The sequence below is a fragment of the Grammomys surdaster genome, unplaced genomic scaffold (assembly GCF_004785775.1).
Source record: "Grammomys surdaster isolate TR1022 unplaced genomic scaffold, NIH_TR_1.0 126118, whole genome shotgun sequence".
In the NCBI taxonomy this organism is placed as follows: domain Eukaryota; kingdom Metazoa; phylum Chordata; class Mammalia; order Rodentia; family Muridae; genus Grammomys; species Grammomys surdaster.
In genome coordinates this window covers 5,534,842-5,540,758 of record NW_021620926.1, presented here as the reverse complement: position 1 = coordinate 5,540,758, position 5,917 = coordinate 5,534,842, and the positions used below count along the sequence as shown (strand labels likewise).

Sequence of the window (5,917 nt, the reverse complement as noted above, 5' to 3'; positions counted from 1 at the left end):
CCCCTTCCTCCTCTTCCTCCCCGTCTTCCCCCTCTTCTCTCTCTTTCCCTCTCTTGTCCTGTGCTTGCTTGTTTTTTAAGCTCCTCTGATTATAATTTTCCACTCAGGACACAAGTAAAAATTATAAGTGCCATAACTCATTGCCTGCTTCTTCTTGGGTCTTTGCTTACTATTCCCACAGTGCCCTTCCTCAAGACCAAACTATTTTAGAGTTAGGAGAAACAACCCTTCCTTACCTACGGAGGAACTGACATCCTTTGTCTTCCAAAATGGGATACGAGGGAGCTTTCAGTAGTGCATGCACAGTCTAAATATGAACATTGCAAAGGTGGAAAGGCTAACGGAAGTCTGTAAGAGGAGGTATGCCAGTGCCTATTGTGAGCCTGGAATCTCACTTTCAGATCTCTGAGGGAAGAGAAGGGGAGGGTAGTTCACAGTTTTTGTAAAGGGATCTTTTTTTTCCCCCTCAAAAAAAGTGTGATCTAGACTTAAAGACAAGATCTCTTTGTGTATCTAGCTGGCCTGAAACTTGAGATCTCCTTGTCCCGCCCACCAAATGCTGCAATCACCATTGCAGAGCCACCACAGGCAGTTTAAGAGAACCTTTATCTACCATGAGCCCCTCTTCCTGGGCTGATCATGAAGAGGTCTCTGCCTCTGATGACACCCTGGCAGAATTCCTACCTGTCTCTTAAATTTGAAAGGCTCTTATCTGGGATCCTGGTTCTCTCCAAAAGACATTCAATATTGAGATATTTTTAGCCACAGTTTCAAAGAAGTTGTAGAAATAGCCCCGAACAAATGAGGTAAAAATGATACAAAACTGTGTTCTGTGCCCCCTTTTATATAAACATGCACATTAAAAAATAGAAATACTGCAGAAAATGTGTGGGGTTGGAGATCCTTATACTCAGTAAAATAAACCAAACTCAGACCCATAATACTGGTCTGCTTCTGTCATATGTGAAAAGTAGACTTAAATATATATGCAAATTACATATAGGCAATGGAAATAGACCGGAGAGATGAAAGTAGAGGAGGAGGTCCACGAGGGGGAGGGAGAACCAGAGAGGGCATCAGACATTCAAGTCATGAAACCAGAATCCAGGGGTGCTGTACTTGGGAGGAAGAAGGGAACAGCAAGAGGGGGAGGGGGTGACTAGGAAGGAGTGAGGGCACAGCACAGGAATAAAGTACAATGTAATGTATACACACACACACACGCACCCACACACACGCACGCACACACACACACACACAGAATTGTTGAAATTTCTATTTATGCCCTTGTGGAAAAATTGCTATTGTCCTGATCATTAAAAACTAAACCCCCAAAACTCAAAATGTTAATACGACTAATTGCATTTGAACATCAATCTCGCTTTTAGGTGAAACAGATCGATTTCACAGGAAGCCTGGTAAAAGTGGCACAGAATTGCAGCTACATGGTCTTTGACACGGTGGCAGATAGCTCTCTAGAAGGAAGACAGTCTTCCCACCAACAGCACTACTACATTTTGAATGATGTATCCCAGGGTGTGTGAGTTACAGGTTTGGCTCTCATTGTAGTTCTCCTGGAAAGCCATGGAGCCTTTAAGAAGCAAAGCCTGCTAGGAGACCCTGGTCATTAGTGTTTTGAAGGGGACTGTGGGAGTCTGACCTCTTCCTTTTCCTCTTTCACTTCCTTGTGCTCTCTGCCTTGATTTATTGCTTTACTATGGATACTCAAGAACAATGGAGACATTTAATCATGGGACCAAACTCTAAAAACCATGTAAGCCTAAATAAACCTGTTTTCTTGTCATATTGATTACCTTGGATACTTGTTACAGTAGCAGAAAGCTGTTTGATACAAACTCAACATGCAAAACGGTGAGGCTAAGATACAGGTTTTGCGCTTTTCACAAAAACTAACTCAAAAGTAGGCCCTAGACCTCAACATAAAGTGCAAACCTTGAAGAGTCTTTTTAGGTAACATCAATGAAAATCTCGATGACCTTAGAAGTCTTATTAGATGCAGCAGAACTATGATCCTTGAAAGAAAGAAAAAAAATAGACTTTAAAGTTCAAAACATTTGCTTAAGTCATTTTTAGATTTATTTGCTTTATTTTATAAGTGTGTGTATTTTGCCTGCGTGCGTGTATGTTCACCACCTGTGTATATTAACAACAGAAATCAGAAGAGAGCATCAGATCCCCTAGAACTGCAGTTAGGGAGGCTTGTGAGCCACTGGGTGGGGTCTAGGAACTCAAGCCAGGCCCTCTCAAGAGTAGTGAGTGCTCTTATCCACGCGCTCTTCAGCTAACTTGGGTGAACACTTGGAAGCATACTGAAAGATCACACGGTACAACATAGTCAGTTGTAGAGGAAACTAAACTGACTAAGTTATCTCCTAAAGTGGCTGTGTTACCTTGTATTCCCACCAGCAAAGAATGAAAGTCCTTGTTGTCCTCCATCCTTGCCTGCACTTGTTAGCCGTGTTGGGTTTTAGCCACTGTTATGTGGCAGTGTTCTCCTTCAGGAAGCCCTTTAAGACAGAAAGCAAGCAATTCAACATCATTTCAGGAAGTCCCTGAAGCTGACAAGAGTCACTAGGCCCCTCTGTAGTAAACTGTAGAGACTGTTGAGGATTGCTCTCAGGAAAAATGCAAAGAAACTCCAAGACCAGTTTGGCAGTCTGGAAGAAGCAGAAACCAGATAAGCTGTTTGGAAGAGGCTCAGCTGAGCCACCTGGAAAGGATAGCCTCCAACCTGCCTGCAGGCTGTGCGGTGTGCTCCAGGTTCCCAACATTTGTGAGCTGTCTTCATTCATGCTGGGGTGGGCTTTTTTTTAATTTTGTAATTATATTTATGTACAGAAAACTTATTGTACATTTAACCCAGTTTAGTGGTGAGTTCTTTTGCCTTTGCCTTTTCCAGTTTGGCAATGCGAGCCACAGACTTAGGATCCAGGACGTTGCCTCCCCAGTGGAGGCGGATCTCCTCATATCTGTCATTATAATTGGTCCTAATAGCTTCCAGCAGCTTAGCCAGAGCACCCTTGTCTTCCGAGTTAACCTGTGTGAAGGCAACAGTGGTTGCATGTCTTCCTGTGGACCAGGCGCCTTAGCCTGGCCTTTCCCCTGATGATAAGGCACCCCCATCTTTTGACACAGGGCAGGCAGGACAACCACCAGCTCAGTGGGAGCTACATCATGGGCAATCACCACCAGCTGAGCCTTCTTGTTCTCCACCAAGGTGGTGACTGTATTGACTCCTGCTTGGAGGACAGGTGGTCTCTTAGTTGGGACGTCCCCTTTGCCAGCGGCTCTTCTCAGCACGGGCCAGTAGCCTTTGCTTCTTCTCTTGCTTTGTCTCTGGCCTGTACTTGTGGGTAAGCTTATGCAACTGAGTAGCTGTTTGCCTGTCCAGGGCCTGGGTGAGCTGGTTAATGGCAGGAGGTACTTCAAACCACTTATAGAGGATGGCTCTTTGCCGCTGCAGCCTGATGTAGCGGGACCATTTGACGAAGTGTGTGAGATCTCTTTTGGACTGGATGTCCTGCTCAATGCCGAAGTTCTTGGCCCTTTTCTCGAACAAAGGATCGACCACCTTTTTGACCTCCTGTTTGTAGACAACAGTGGAGGCCGGGGCCACCTTCTTCCCCCTTGGCCTTCTTTCCTTCGGGCATCTTGCTTGGCTGGAGGAGAGAGAGCTGGGGTGGGCTTTGGTGTTGTGTTTGAGTCACTTCTGCTCCTGTAAGTAACCCCTTGCCCTTGTTCCTGTAAGTAATCTCAGTAATTCTCACTGGTTCACCAAGGTGGACTTTGGTGGTATTTATCGTTTGATCTGCCATGGGCTCCCTGTCTGGGGTGGAGACATGTCTGTGTTGCATCTCCCCAGGAAAACTATATCACACAACAGCAAGTCTAGAAGATGTGTCATTGTCTAAAGTGGTATTTTGAAGGTGACATGTTGTTGGGATGATCATAGTCTATCAAGAATGTTCCAAGAGAGACAGGCAAGACTGACGTGGTTGGGACAGGCAGAGGAGAGTCCAGGAATGCAGAGAAGGGTTCCCTCTCTGAAGAAGCAGGGGCTAGGTTGGCATCCTTTGCAATGGAGGAAATGAAGGTGGACGGTATGTTTATTTGGAGGAAGAAGGCCAGAGAGTCCCCAGTGACAGCTTCTGCTTTCACAGGAAGTGTGTGGCAGTGGTCTCTTGCAGAGAAGGAAGCCTGCGGCAAGAGCCATGATAAAGATTTTTGGAGAAAGAATGTTCTAGATATGGAATGCATGTGGGTGTCAGAGGCTTCACTGAAGGGAAGTCAGTAAAATTCTTTGAGTTGCATCACTGTAGGTCTGGTCTTCCTGTCTATAAATCTCATACCCGGTATCTTCCTCTTCTTCCAGGGAGGTGGGAAGAGCCACAAATAACATGTCTGGAGAACTGGGTCTGGTCCTGAGTCTAATTGTGAACACACCTGGGTCAAAGTTATATTTCTGGACCATAGCATTCTCTTGGCAGGTCCTGGCCCACATTCCAGATGCTTGAGGCCCTGGTGGGCCATGAACTTCCCTCAAACCTGCACGTGTGAGTGGGGCAAGGGCCGGTTCCTCAGTCCCTAGGCTGAGAATCCCAAGCCTCACTTGACCACCTGCAGCCTCAACCCAGCAGATGCAGGGAGTGGAGCAGAGGTTGCAAGTGATCTTCTGCTCACAGGGTGTTGAGGCAGTGGTGAGCAAAGCTCTCTGCCTTGTCTGACTGGAGGCAGCTGCCACTAGTGCCCCGACCTCAGCCCAAGTACTTGGCTACAATGCACATGACCTTTCCCTACCTCAGAGTCTTCAAATGACTCATTTCCTTTTTTCGATGTTTTTCAGAGTAGGTACCATTCTCTGGGGCTCTGTGTCTTCACCTGCCAGCCGTAGTTTTATGGAGCCAGTGCTCCTGGAGTCAAGCAGGACAACATAGAATTTTATGGTGATGCCCTCATGATTGGAGACTATATCTAAACAGCGTCTTTGCAGGAAGGATGTGGCTCAGTTTCCCTTAGGAGGGGCTCATTCCTTTTTTCCTCTAGTCTGCTACACCCTGACTTTTCTACAGACTACTCTAAATTCCTTTATAATTACCTACTTATTTCTGTCCGTTCATGCGTGTATGAATGCACACATGTACATACGCAAGTGAATATGTGAGTAGAGGTCAGAGGACAGCCCTGGGTGTCATCTTCTGCCATCCTTTGGATACATCCTTTGTGACAGGGTCTCTCTTATTCTCCTAGAAGTCACCGACTAGGCTAGAAGGGCTGGCCTAGCCAGCCTCAGGAATCCTGCTGACTCTACCTCTCTAGCGTTGGGATTGAAGTATGTGTCACTGGGTCCACACTTTTACATGGGTCCTGGGATCTACGTCAGGTGAACTTGCAAGGTTCACCTACAGCAGGTGAGGATACAGAGCCCCAGAGAATGAATGATACTTGACTGGCAGAGCCTTTGAATAGTATTCTAAATTCTAAAAAGAGACACTATGATGCTCAGGAAGACTTCAGTTCCTCATACGGAGGAAGACATGGCAGTGGTGATGGCAGACTGAGTGTATAGTGAATCCTTACCTGGCAGGAGCCAAGAAGCAGAGAACTCGACTGGAACCAGGGCTGAGCTATAACCATCCAAGGCCCAGCCCTCAGGACCTGGGAGGGTGAATTCTGGTCTTTGTGCTTGCAAGGCAAATACTTTAGCTACAGTATCATCTCCCCAGTCTCCTCCCTGAATATTTAAATAGAAGGTTGGTTGAGTCTGTGGATTCAGAACCTGTAGAGGCAGGCTTTGGGGAATCCCAATGCTGCGGTTTGAATATACTTGGCCCAGGGACTGGCACTATTTGGCGGTCTGGCCTTGTTGGAGTAGGTGTGGCTTTGGAAGAAGTGTGCC

General features: G+C 46.4%; 1 pseudogene; it reads right to left on the bottom strand.

The window, feature by feature from the left end:
- Positions 1-2,875: 2,875 nt before the first annotated feature.
- On the bottom strand, positions 2,876-4,420 carry LOC114611632 (annotated as a pseudogene).
- Between the last annotated feature and the right edge of the window lie 1,497 nt (positions 4,421-5,917).